At 44.2% G+C, this 12,608-nt stretch overlaps 1 protein-coding gene across 2 annotated transcripts in view; it reads right to left on the bottom strand.

Moving 5' to 3' along the window:
• ZNF350 (zinc finger protein 350) overlaps positions 1 to 6,979 on the bottom strand; it is a 19,858-nt gene extending 12,879 nt beyond the window's left edge. For both annotated transcript variants that reach the window (XM_011946219.1, XM_011946218.1), the window contains exon 1: positions 6,893 to 6,979. The gene's annotated coding sequence lies outside the window, so the exon portion shown is untranslated. The remainder of the gene's footprint in view (positions 1 to 6,892) is intronic.
• Positions 6,980 to 12,608: the final 5,629 nt, after the last annotated feature.

The raw sequence follows: 12,608 nt of genomic DNA, 5'->3' as shown, positions 1-12,608 counted from the left end.
TTTTTTTTTTTTAGATGGAGTCTTGCTCTGTTGCCCAGGCTGGAGTGCAATGGTGCGATTTTGGCTCACTGCAACCTCAGCCTCCGCGTTCAAATGATCAAATAGCAAACTGTTTATCATGAATGCAGGATGTGAGCAAACTCACGACTGCTCCCGCCGACAGAAGGTTTGCTGGAGGCAATCACTCCCTGGCACCAAGGTTACTACTGCAACATCTAGAGAATGCAGTCTTGCAAGCCTACTCTGGACTGAGCAGCTGACCCCTTTTTCCACCCCCCTTCTCACTATCTCTTTTGCCTAATAAATATGGAGGACTGTGTAAAGCTCAGGGCCCTTGTCCACTAGAGGCAAGATGCCCCCTGATCCCTTCATACAAATATACTCTTTTGTCTCTTGTCTTTATTCCCACGTTCGCCCCCCTTTGTTCAGTCCACCTAGGTCGGAGCAGGTTACAAATGGCAACTCAGAACAGGCACTCCAAGGACACCCAACTAGTGGCGTCTGAACACGGGACTTCAAGGATGTGAATGAAGAAGGTCTGCTGGAGCAGGGGAACTGAAATTGACAAGGTGAATGGGGACCCCGGGATGAGTCTGCTGGCAGTGGATATAAGGTCAGTGTCCTAAAGAGGCACCTAAGGCACTTTAAAGCAGTGCTTTAAAGAAGTACTGGAAAATTTTCTGAATCAGGGTAACAAGGGAAAGAATCTGTCTACTGAAGAAAAACATCATGTGCACTTGCTTAAAGTTCTGTTGAGACAGTCTGGAGCTCAGGTTAATTCGCAGACACTTACTAACCTCCTGCAGAAGCCACAAAAAGTTATTATGCATAACCCATGGTTTCCACAGGCAGGCACTCTTGATGTGGAAAAGTGGGACAGAGCAGGAGAAGGATTAAAACAGGTTCAACAAAAAGGTTTTAAAGTTGATTCTTCTGTTTTATCTACTTGGAGTTAGTTCGTACTGTATTTCTGCCATTATCTCATTATTATTCTGCGGGACAGCAGGCTGAATCTAAAAATCTGGAAGAATCTGTTACCCCACCCACAGTTCCAATTGAAAATAAAAAACAGGAGGAGAGGGAGGATAAAAATTGGCCCATACCGCCTCCTCCAGTTGCAGAAACATCTATACAGCCTCCTTCGGTGGCAGAAATAGAAACCCCAATACAAAGAATTTTATGTTCTGCTGTCACAGCTGGAGAGCCCTTAGGACCTTGTGCTTTTCCTATTTCCATGAGGCCTGATCCAAACAATCCACAGCAGGTTATTCATGAACACACCCCACTGGAGTTTAAGTTGTTGAGGGAATTAAAGGCGAGAGTGGTAAATAATGGCATACAGAGCCCCTTCACCTTAGGATTGCTAGAATCTGTGTTTGGTGCTGTGCGTCTTTCACCCTTTGATGTGAGACACCTGGTGTGAACTTGCTTGTCCGCTAGTGCGTATCTGACGTGGAATTTAAATTGCCAAGAAATGTGTGCAGACCAGGCTGAACAGAACCGTGTTGCTGGATACGGAGACATTACAGAGGATACGCTGTTAGGTAATGGCCCTTATTCAGACCTAGAACATCAAATGGCACTCCCAGATGCTGCTTATCAGCAGTGTGCACAGGCCGCTAAACACACCCGGGCCACAATCCTGAAGAGGGAGTCGCAGCACGATCCTTTTTATATATCATGCAAGGGTCACAGGAACCCTATGCACAATTTCTTGCAAGATTACAAAAGGCAGTGAAGCATCAGATTCCTCGTACTATGGCTGCAGAAATGCTAACCTTCACTCTAGCTTTTGAGAACGCAGACGTGGATTGTAAACGTGCACTGGCACTGGTGAGGGGTACAAAAATCTTGGGAAATTTTCTCAGAGCTTGTCAGGATATAGGAGCTCAGTTTCATCGACCTGCAACGTTAGCATGAGCAATGGCTAATTTAGCAGTTGACAAATCTAAAAGGAGCCAAGGGTCAAACCCTAAAATGGGAAAATACTATAATTGTGAAAAAACTGGACATTTAAAAAAGGAATGCCGCCAGATCTCAGGACAGAAAGGATATTACAACGCAGTTCACTCCCCAGCAGAAAAAACACCAGGGCTCTGTCCTCACTGTAACAAAGGAAATCACTGGGCTAACTAGTGCTGCTCAAAATTTTATCAGAATGGCAGCCCCCGCCCCCCGTCAGCAAACGAGATGGGGGCCTGGACTCAGGCCCTTCAAACCGTGAGGGCATTCCCAGTGCAGATCACAACCCCGTTTCAGGGATGCGTTCCTGGAGGCACATTGACTCCCTCAACCCAGGAATACCAGGAAGTGCAGGATTAGATCAACCCACCAGAGAAAGAATCACATTAGTTAGGGGAGACAAACCTATCAAAGTTCCCACTGGTATTTGGTGACCTTTACCAACAGGACACACGGGACTAATTTTAGACAAAAGCCGCCTTAACTTGTAAGGCATCACTGTAGTCCCAGGAGTGATAGACTCCGATTATGAAGGAGAAATTCAAGTAGTTTTAATGTCACAAGATCTTTGGGTTTTTGAACCAGGAGAATATATTGCTCAATTATTGCTTATTCCCTGTGAATTACACCCTTTCCCACGAAAAGAGAAATGAGGAAATAAAGGGTTTGGGAGCACAGCTACACAGGAAATCTATCTATGCCAACCCATTGCCTCTAATAGACCTACCTGTGTAGTACAAATTAAAGGAAAGACATTTTATGGGCTTATGTATATAGAAGCTGATGTGTCAGTAAAATGTACAGGATGGGTACATCAAACATTACACTGCATGTTGAAAAGACAAAAAGGGGGCCGGGCGTGGTGGCTCAAGCCTGTAATCCCAGCACTTTGGGAGGCTGAGACAGGCGGATCACGAGGTCAGGAGATCGAGACCATCCTGCCCCGTCTCTACTAAAAAAATTACAAAAAAACTAGCCAGGCGAGGTGGCGGGTGCCTGTAGTTCCAGCTACTCGGGAGGCTGAGGCAGGAGAATGGCATGAACCCGGGAGGCGGAGCTTGTAGTGAGCTGAGATCCGGCCACTGCACTCCAGCCTGGGCGACAGAGCGAGACTCCGTCTCAAAAAAAAAAAAAAAAAAAAGACAAAAAGGGGGTATAGGAGGCCAGCTACCACCTCAATCAAAACTATACTTAGCCTTATTTACTTTAAATTTTCTGACTCCTGGTACGGATGGTAAGACTCCAGCAGAAAGACATTGGCAACTGTTGGAGGAAAAGAGGAAAGTTTATCCGAAAGTGTTATGGAAATCCCCATAAGAAGGACAATGGAAAGGCCCGGTGGATTTACTGACATGGGGATGAGCGTATGCTTGTGTTTTACAGGAGATGGACAAGCCATGTGGTGCCCTCAAGGTGTGTGCGACCATGGAACGGGAGACTGGAGGGACCCAGGGTGGCCAACCATGGGCCCAGTCCCTCCTATACGAGCCATGAGTCAGCTAAGCCTGAGTGCAAAGATAGAGAGAAGGCCGACCAGAGTCACGATGACATCAACCCCCATAACCTGATGACAACTCAAGAAAACCACGTAGGAAGCTAAGAAACTACTGGGGTGTCAGGGATAGGCAAAACCCCCTGATTCCACGTTCTTGGCCATGCTAGCCATAATGTCCTGTGCGGTATGTTTTCCCTGTGCACAGGCAAAAACATATTGGGCATATGTTCCCATCCCCCAGTAGTACGGCCTGTACTTTGGAGCTCACTCCTGAGATTTATCACGATCAGGGAGAGTGGGCTCCAGGACCCCTCACTCCCCCTGATATAGAACATTTAGACTCTCAGAACAATGTCATTAATCACACCGCTCCACTGGAAGGACTCCCTTTGCGTATCACCACAAAGACGTCGCTCAGCCACAGCTGTCTTACAATTCAAGCTCAAACATGGTTGAGTCACTATGGAAAAATCATGCACTTATTAAGTCTCGGTTGGGTTAATGTAACTGGTGTGCTAACCAACCATTCCCCGTCCAGTCGCCCTAACTGTGCTGATTATACAGAATGGATTCTATTCAATAGTTCCTACCCCACTCCGTGGACCCAGCATCTTGGTCCACTGACTAGTAAACAATCTATGCTAATTGGAGACATTGTGGATTGGGGACCTAAAAGTCAATTAGATGGAAAAGGTGAAAGTCGGAAATCATGGCACAAACTTCGCTGGCACTGGTGGCAAGCTTTTAATGCTTCTCCTTTATACAACACCAGGATCCAATTCCAGTAAGCCGCTCAGATTGCTTGGCATGGAGCAGGCGTTAGCCCACCTCTTCCTCAGTGGCGCCACTACACTCCAGCCTGGGCGACAAGAGCAAGACTCTATCAAAAAAAAAAAAAAATCAATAAATGGTACTGGGGATGGGGACAGAAGGTTAAACCCCCCCCTCACAACATACACAAAAACCATTTAGGATCAACTGTCAATTTCAATGGTAGAAACATATCAATAAAGCTTTAAAGAAGATTAATTTAGAAGAATCTCTCAATGTTATTAGGGTATGGCCAGATATTTTAAGCAGGTCACATAAAGCACCCTATAAAGCAAACTCTATTCTGCTAGGGGAAAAACCACCTTAGAAAACAGTTTGACGCTTATTTTGACTGAAGTTATACACACCCTATGAAGCAGCAGTTTTACTCTGAGGTGCGCATCTAGGTATATATCTCTGCCTCCCCCAAATGAGAGCACATATGAACCAAAGGACATTTACACAAATTTTCACAGATGCATTATTCATAAGAATACAAGCTTTAGGCAATACAAATGTAATTAATAATAGAAAGAAACCTGCTATATTTTACATAATGGAACGTGATAGAAAACCTATTATACTTTTGGCCCAGCCTGCAAGAATGCTTTTTATATTTTTAAAGGACTGTAAAACAAAAAGCAAATTAGCATATGCAAGAGACCATATGTAGCCTGCAAGCCCTAAAATACTTACTGTAAATTTGCCTGATCGCTGTCATTGAGCAAAGAAAATATACTCAGATGCAACAGGAAAGACCTTCACCAATAATGAGCAAAAGAAGGCTGACACAAAAAAAGAATGATGTACAATTCCATTGATATATAGAGTTTAAAACAGGCAAAACTGTATTAACTACAGTGATAAATAATGATTAATTACATAAAGAAAAGCCTAAAATACTTTTTGGTGTGAGGATGGAAAAAGGCTCACAGAACACCACTGGTGTGCTAACCATATTCTATTTCTTGACCTGGGCAATGATTGCTTATACATATATTGCCTCCATGATAATTAAATTGTACATTTAAAATATGTAAATCTAGAAAAATTAACAAAGTAAAGGAAGAGATCAATGATACCAAACACTTTACCTCCAGGGAAGGTGTTAACTCCAGACAATGCAACGGGTGAATGTCCACTAACTCTCTATTTTCCTACTTTGTATTGGAAAGTTGAGCCAATGCATTAAGATAAGAATGAATTACAAGCATTACAAAGTAAGACAGAAAATCAAGGTTATTTTCAGGCGATATCATCACCAACAAGGAAAACGAGATTCAAGAAATTACATATTTAAAAAAGAAAATGCTCCCTCAGAAACTCCCAGGCAGATTTCCGCATACATAGTTGGCTAGAATTGCACCATATGCCTAAGCTCATTTCCATGTCAAACCTATCACTAGCAATGGCAACTGGAATCACCAAGATTGGCTAAGACCAACCAGGCCTTACTAAGAAACTGGGATTTGGGTCACCTAGCCACGGGGATGAATACTTCACGAAATAGAGATTCTGATAACAAAGTGTGAATATAAGACAGGCAAGCACCACTGTCACTCTATATTAAGAAGTGAAGGCCGGGCGCGGTGGCTCACGCCTGTAATCTCAGCACTTTGGAAGGCCGAGGCAGGCGGATCACCGGAGATCAGGAGTTCGAGACCAGCCTGGCCAACGTGGTGAAACCCCGTCTCTACTAAAAATACAAAACTAGCCGGGCGTGGTGGCGTGCGCCTGCCAGTTATTTGGGAGGCTGAGGCAGGAGAATCGCTTGAACCCGGAAGGCGGAGGTTGCAGTGAGCCGAGATTGTGCCACTGCACTCCAGCCTGGGAGACCAAAGTGAAACTCCGTCTCAAAAATAAAAAAATAAAATAAAATAAAATAAAAAATAAAAGAAGTGAACGCAGAAGTTGGCAACATTTTCGATTTTGCCGGCCATGAGGTCTCTGTCACAACAACTCAGCGCTGTCTTTGCAGTCACAGACAATATATAATTGGAGAGTATGACTGAACTTCACCCCCCAATCTGTAAATAGCCACTTTAAGGATCAGAAGAGTAGATACATGGTTTCGAACTAATGCTGGGGTCTGTGTCGCCTGTTGCCCCAGTAACTAAGGTTCGAACCTCAATCCAGAACACAGGGCTCCAAAGTCTTGAAAGCTTTAGCCCTCACAAGCCTTTGTACCACAGACACTGGCCCCATGCCTCTTACTCATTCGAACCACAGACCAGACACTCTCCAGCGAAGGGCATCCTCCCCGACTCCAACATCACTGAGTCCCAAATTAAATCCTGAACCCGAAGCAAACGCCGCATGGATCCTAAGCGCCACCTCCATCCTTTACAAGCAGAGTGATCCATAACTTGACAGTTAGGACACGGTCGTTGGTCACCACAGACCCTTAGTCACTGTACTCAGACCAAAGGCACGAGGCCCACAGACAGGGGGATCACAGACTCCCACCAGGTATCTCCCAAATGGCTGCACCCCGGCGCTCCCCGGTCTTCCTGCGAAACACTACGTGGTCCAGGATACACCACGTCCTCAGACCTCCCAAACCTTCCACTGAGACAAAACCTGAACTGGGACAAAAAACTTTCAGAGACAAAACCACACACTGACCTCTATTTTCTCCAGATCCATAAGGAGGGCCTCAACGTTACACTTCCGTAAACTGCTTCTACTTCTGGAGTCCTCGCAAAGGTTTATGGTCCACCTACGGCGGCCGAGAAGAACCTAAAATGTTTAAAAGAGCAAGGACAACCGCATTTACGGCGTTTCCTAGGCTGTAATATGGCCGCGCCCATAGCCGTGGCTCCATGACGGCAGCCATGTTTGAAAATCGGACGTACAGAGGCAATGGCAGGTTTTTGAGCCAGCAGCCAGGGAAGATGAGAAGTCACTGAAATCGCCTCATTTCCTGGCACTTAAAGTCTTGCGAAAAGGGGCAGATTTTCAGAGACTCAAGCTTTATCAGGCAAATATGGGGCAAGCTAAATTTCCTTTAGCACTTTGCCACCTACTTGGTTAAATTAAAAAAAAAAAAGGTTTTGAAAAAGACAAGTAACAGTGCAACCAGGTGTAGGTATCCCAGAGAATGAATTGGAAATGGAAAAGCTAACGTATCAGGTAGAAAGGGAAAAGGCAACAACACATCAGGTAGGCAAACACCCACGGGAAAGCGTCTGGCGAAAAACAGCTTGTAGGAAGAGGTTTTTAATAACAGAAAAATAGTAAGTATTCGGGGTGGGGGTGAAGAAAGAAAAAATAATTATAATTTTCTTGAGGTGGAGTCTTGCTCTGTCCTCAGGCTGGAGTTCAATGGCAAGATCTCGGCTCACTGCAACCTCTGCCTTCCCGGTTCAAGCGATTCTCCTGCCTCAGCTCCCCCCCCCCCCCAACAGTAGCTGGGACTACAGGCACCTGCGCCACCACGCCCGGCTAATTTTTGTATTTTTAGTAGAGACGGGGTTTCACCATGTTGGCCATGATGGTCTCAATCTCCTGACCTCGTGATCTGCCTGTCTCAGCCTCCCAAAGTGCTGGGATTACAGGCGTGAGCCACCACGCCTGGCCTCGAAAACATAATTATTATTTAAAGAAGAAGAAGAAGAGGAAGAGGAAGAAGAAGAAGAAGGACGAAGAAAGAAAAGGAAGAAGAAAGAAAGGAAGAAAGGAAGGAAGAAGAAAGAAGAAAAGAAAGAAGAGATTTCGAGAAGGAGTTATGATGTAAGCCTGGCCATGACAGACTAAAGGAAAAGAGGAGGCACCTATGATTGGGGTTGGGCCTCCTAGAAAGGTCACTTTTAGTAAAGGTGCCAATGGGAAGAGCAGAACCAGAATTGAGAGTACAAAAATATTAAGAGCTTTTTGACAAAAGTGCCAAGACAATTCAATAAGGATAGTCTTTTCAACAAGCGGCACTGGGATAACTGGATATCCACATGCAGAAAAATGAGTTAAGACCCTTAAACCATACACAAAAGTTAACTTAAAATAGATCATTGATCTAAGTTTAAGAGGTAAAAGTATAAAAGTTAGAGAAGAAAAAGGGAGATAATCTTCATGAACGTGGGTTAATTCTGAGACGAGAGTAAAGGATGAGCCATAAAACGAAATAAAATTAATAAAGTGGACTTAATTTTTTTCTAAGTTTGTGCTTCTAAACACAACATTGAAGAAAGTGAGGTGGGGCACGGTGGCTCACACCTGTAATCCCAGCACTTTGGGAGGCCGAGGCAGGTGGATCTGAGGTCTGGAGTTCAAGACCAGCCTGGCCAACGTGGCGAAACCCGTCTCTACTAAAAATACAAAAATTACCCGGACGCGGTGGCGTGCGCCTGTAATTCCAGCTACTCGGGAGCCTGAGGCAGGAGAATTGCTTGAACCCGGGAGGCGGAGGTTTCAGCGAGCCGAGATCGCGCCACTGCACCCCAGCCTGGGTGACAGAGCAAGACTCCTCGGTAAAGACACCACTTCATCACCCTGAACCGCTCTGATTTTTATGGGTGCAATGAGAAGAGTGAATGTAGGAAGACAAAGTTTTTTAATAGAAACCTTCAGGACAGATTTGGACTTGAAAGACTGACAGGAAGTGTTTCCAGCATCCAGTTAGTCTCAAAGCAACCACTAACCTTCAACTGCACACCTCAAAGCCTCCAGCCTCATTACATTCTCAAACACAGACAAGCCCCGTCTTCCCCGAAATAAAATTGCCTTCAAATTCAATTTAAAACTTACCACAGAGGCACTCCTTTGACACTCCTTCCCCTAGACCTTTCATTCACGCCACTCCTTTTCCTAGCTCGGGCTTCTCTGTGTCTGAGCCCCACATTAAATTGCAAACCTGAGCAAAAAACAGCATTCACTGAGAGACACTTTCCATCCAGTTTTCAATTACTGAGACCCATGAAGAGTGAACATGTAGACCCCAAGTTCTGTCCGTGGGACCCTCAATCATTAAACTCTTAAAACTAAGCCTTAACCTTCGACATCCCAAGGGTCCCTTTCTCACACCCATATTCCTCGGTGACTAAACTGAAATAAAACCCCTGAACACGGACATTCACATGCATTTCCACTTCGTGGTCCCCACAAGCTCCCCATCCGGATTCACACGCTGCATCAGGCTCTCAAGGCGACAGTAGCAGCTACCAAAGGCCGAATACATATCAGAACCTACTTCCGATTCTGGATTTCTGGTGCTGCAACCCCATCCTTCACCATCTCTAAGAACACCGAGAGGCTGGGAGGAGGGCTTCCAGAGAAGGATATGGGACATTTCCCAAAGTCCAGGTTCTGGCTTTGAACATTTTATATGAGGTAACATAGCTGTTTTACATCATAGAGCATATTATGTCATTTCTGATGGGAGTGACCGTAACGGTTGCCATGGCTCAAGGAGGTGGGAAGAAATGCAAATGTTTTTGGGGGACTCCAGTACCCTCCCTTCCTCGTTACAAGAGACTGTCACGACAATGCGCTAACTGTGTAGGTTTTCAGAGGCCAGAAACTATCTAAGGAGCAAAATGGAAAGATGGCTGCATCCCTGAGCTGTTTGGCAGGAGCACCAGGGGAACCACCATCTTACAGAAAGTCCAGGGTCCAAAAAACAGAAGAAACTGCAGACAACTGGCTGGATGAGGTTTGTAGCAGCCAAGATGTCACTGGGGCGGCCACAACAAAAACACTGAAGGTTTCTGTCCTGTTCAGGTCTCACTGGATGTGCTGTGAATTTTAGTAGTAAAAGGAAAAAGGAGTTGAAGATGCAAAATGTTCAGGTTCCAACAGCAGCAAAAATAACATATTTGCAAATAAACAGCCAAGAGTCATTAATACTCAGAAAACAAAGCAGTCATTAAAACTAATTCTGAGTCCGCCCTAGTGAAGAATAGCGGACAACAGCTGCAAAGCTAGTATGATAAATATATTAAAAAACATAAAGGAAAATATTTCGGACATATTTAAGTGTTTAAAGGAAAATATGGCAATAATCCCATAAAGGAAAATCTCAATAAAGACATTGAAAATATAATAAAGAATCCAATATAAATGTTCGTGCTGAAAAATACGGGAACAATTAAATATTCACACGATAATATCACCAGCAGATTGCAATGTCAGAAGAAACGTTGAGCAAACTTGAAGAGCAAAAGAAATTATCCACCAGCAAGAAAAGAAGAAAAGTTTTAAACACTTGTAAGACATCAGATGTACTATTTTATTTTTTTTAAATAGAGCTGGAGTTTCGCTATTTTGCTGAGGCTGCTCTCAGACTCCTGATTATCAAGCAATCCTCCTGTCTTAGCCTCCCAAAGTGTTAGGATTACAGGCATGAGCCACAACACCCAGGCCAGATAGGAATCACAAGAAAAAAGTTAACAAAGAATATTTTAAGAGATAATAGCTAAAATTTTAGGATTACAAAGGAACTTCCTGAACCTGGTTAAGAAAAAAAAACTATGTAAAAAAGATTCTATAGCTAACATATTTTTAAAAAGACTGAATACTTCTCCCCTAAAATTGCAAACATAGCCAAAATGTCCACTCTTACTGTACCTATTTAATAGAGTGGAAGCCCTAGTCTGTGAAGAAAGGTAAGAAAAGGAAAAGAAAACACTGGAACGCAGAAATATCACTGCCTGTCTTCACAGAAGACATGATTATATAAATATAATCCCAAGGAGTCTACAGAACTAGACAAGTGAGTTTAGCAGTCATAAGGTAAAAAGTCAACACTCACTCAAATAAATTTTATTTTTAAAGAATAACAATGGGCCGGGCGCGGTGGCTCAAGCCTGTAATCCCAGCACTTTGGGAGGCCGAGACGGGTGGATCACGAGGTCAGGAGATCGAGACCATCCTGGTCTACACGGTGAGACCCCGTCTCTACTAAAAAATACAAAAAACTAGCCGGGCGAGGTGGCGGGCGCCTGTAGTCCCAGCTACTCGGGAGGCTGCGGCAGGAGAATGGCGTAAACCCGGGAGGCGGAGCTTGCAGTGAGCCGAGATCGCGCCACTGCACTCCAGCCTGGGCAACAGAATGAGGCTCTATCACAAAAAAACAGTATAAAATAACGGCAGGTCGGGCGCGGTGGCTCACGCCTGTAATCCCAGAACTTTGGGAGGCCGAGGCAGGCGGATCACAAGGTCAGGAGATAGAGATCAGCCTGGCTAACACGGTGAAACCCCGTCTTTACTAAAAATACAAAAATTAGCCAGGTGTGTTGGTGCATGCCTGTAGTCGCAGCTAGTTGGGAAGATAAGCAGGAGGATCACTTGAACCTGGGAGGCGCAGGTTGCAGTGAACCCAGACTGCACCATTGTGCTCCAGCCTGGGCAACAGAATGAGGCTCTATCACAAAAAAACAGTATAAAATAACGGCAGGTCAGGCGCGGTGGCTCACGCCTGTAATCCCAGAACTTTGGGAGGCCGAGGCAGGCGGATCACAAGGTCAGGAGATAGAGATCAGCCTGGCTAACACGGTGAAACCCCGTCTCTACTAAAAATACAAAAAAAATTAGCCAGGTGTGGTGGCGGGTGCCTGTAGTCCCAGCTACTTGGGAGACTGAGGCAAGGATAATGGCATGAACCCAGGAGGCAGAGCTTGCAGTGAGCCAAGATCGTGCCACTGCACTCCAGCCTGGGCGTCAGAGTGAGAATCCATCTCCAAAAAAAATTAAAAATTTAAAAATCACTGCAAAAATATGATCCACTTAAATATTTACCAAGACATAAATAATATATATGCTATAAATTCAGAAACACTGACTTTAAAAAAAAAAAAGGCAAGGAAAGCCTAATTAAGTAGAGAGACATAGCTGGTTGGAAGATTCAACATAGTAAAGATGGCAAATAAACCAACTTTGATTATACATTTAACGCAATCTCAATAAAACTCCCAAAGGACTTTGTGTGGATATAGACAAGCTTATACTTAAAATTTATACAGAAAAGCAAAGAAACTAGAATAGACAAAACTATTTTGAAAAAGAAAAATAAAGCTGGTAGACTCTGACTACTCCATTTTATGACTAAAATCACGATATGACAATAATCGCTATATGGTGTGTGATAGACACGCACATCAACAAAATAGAGTCAAGAAACGGACACAAGAACAGGCAAATGATTTTTACAAATGTTCAAAATCAATTTAACGGAAAGAGGACAGTGTTTTCAATACTGTTGAATCAACTGGGCAACCATAGGCTGAACTTTAAATTAATCCTTACCCTGTATACAAAGATCAATTTCAATGGATCCTATTGCTAAACATTAAAAGCAAAACTGGCTGGGTGTGGTGGCTCACACCTGTAATCCCAGCACTTTGGGAGG

Source organism: Colobus angolensis, unplaced genomic scaffold (assembly GCF_000951035.1).
Source record: "Colobus angolensis palliatus isolate OR3802 unplaced genomic scaffold, Cang.pa_1.0 Scaffold25, whole genome shotgun sequence".
NCBI lineage: Eukaryota > Metazoa > Chordata > Mammalia > Primates > Cercopithecidae > Colobus > Colobus angolensis.
This window is presented reverse-complemented; position numbering and strand designations above follow the sequence as displayed.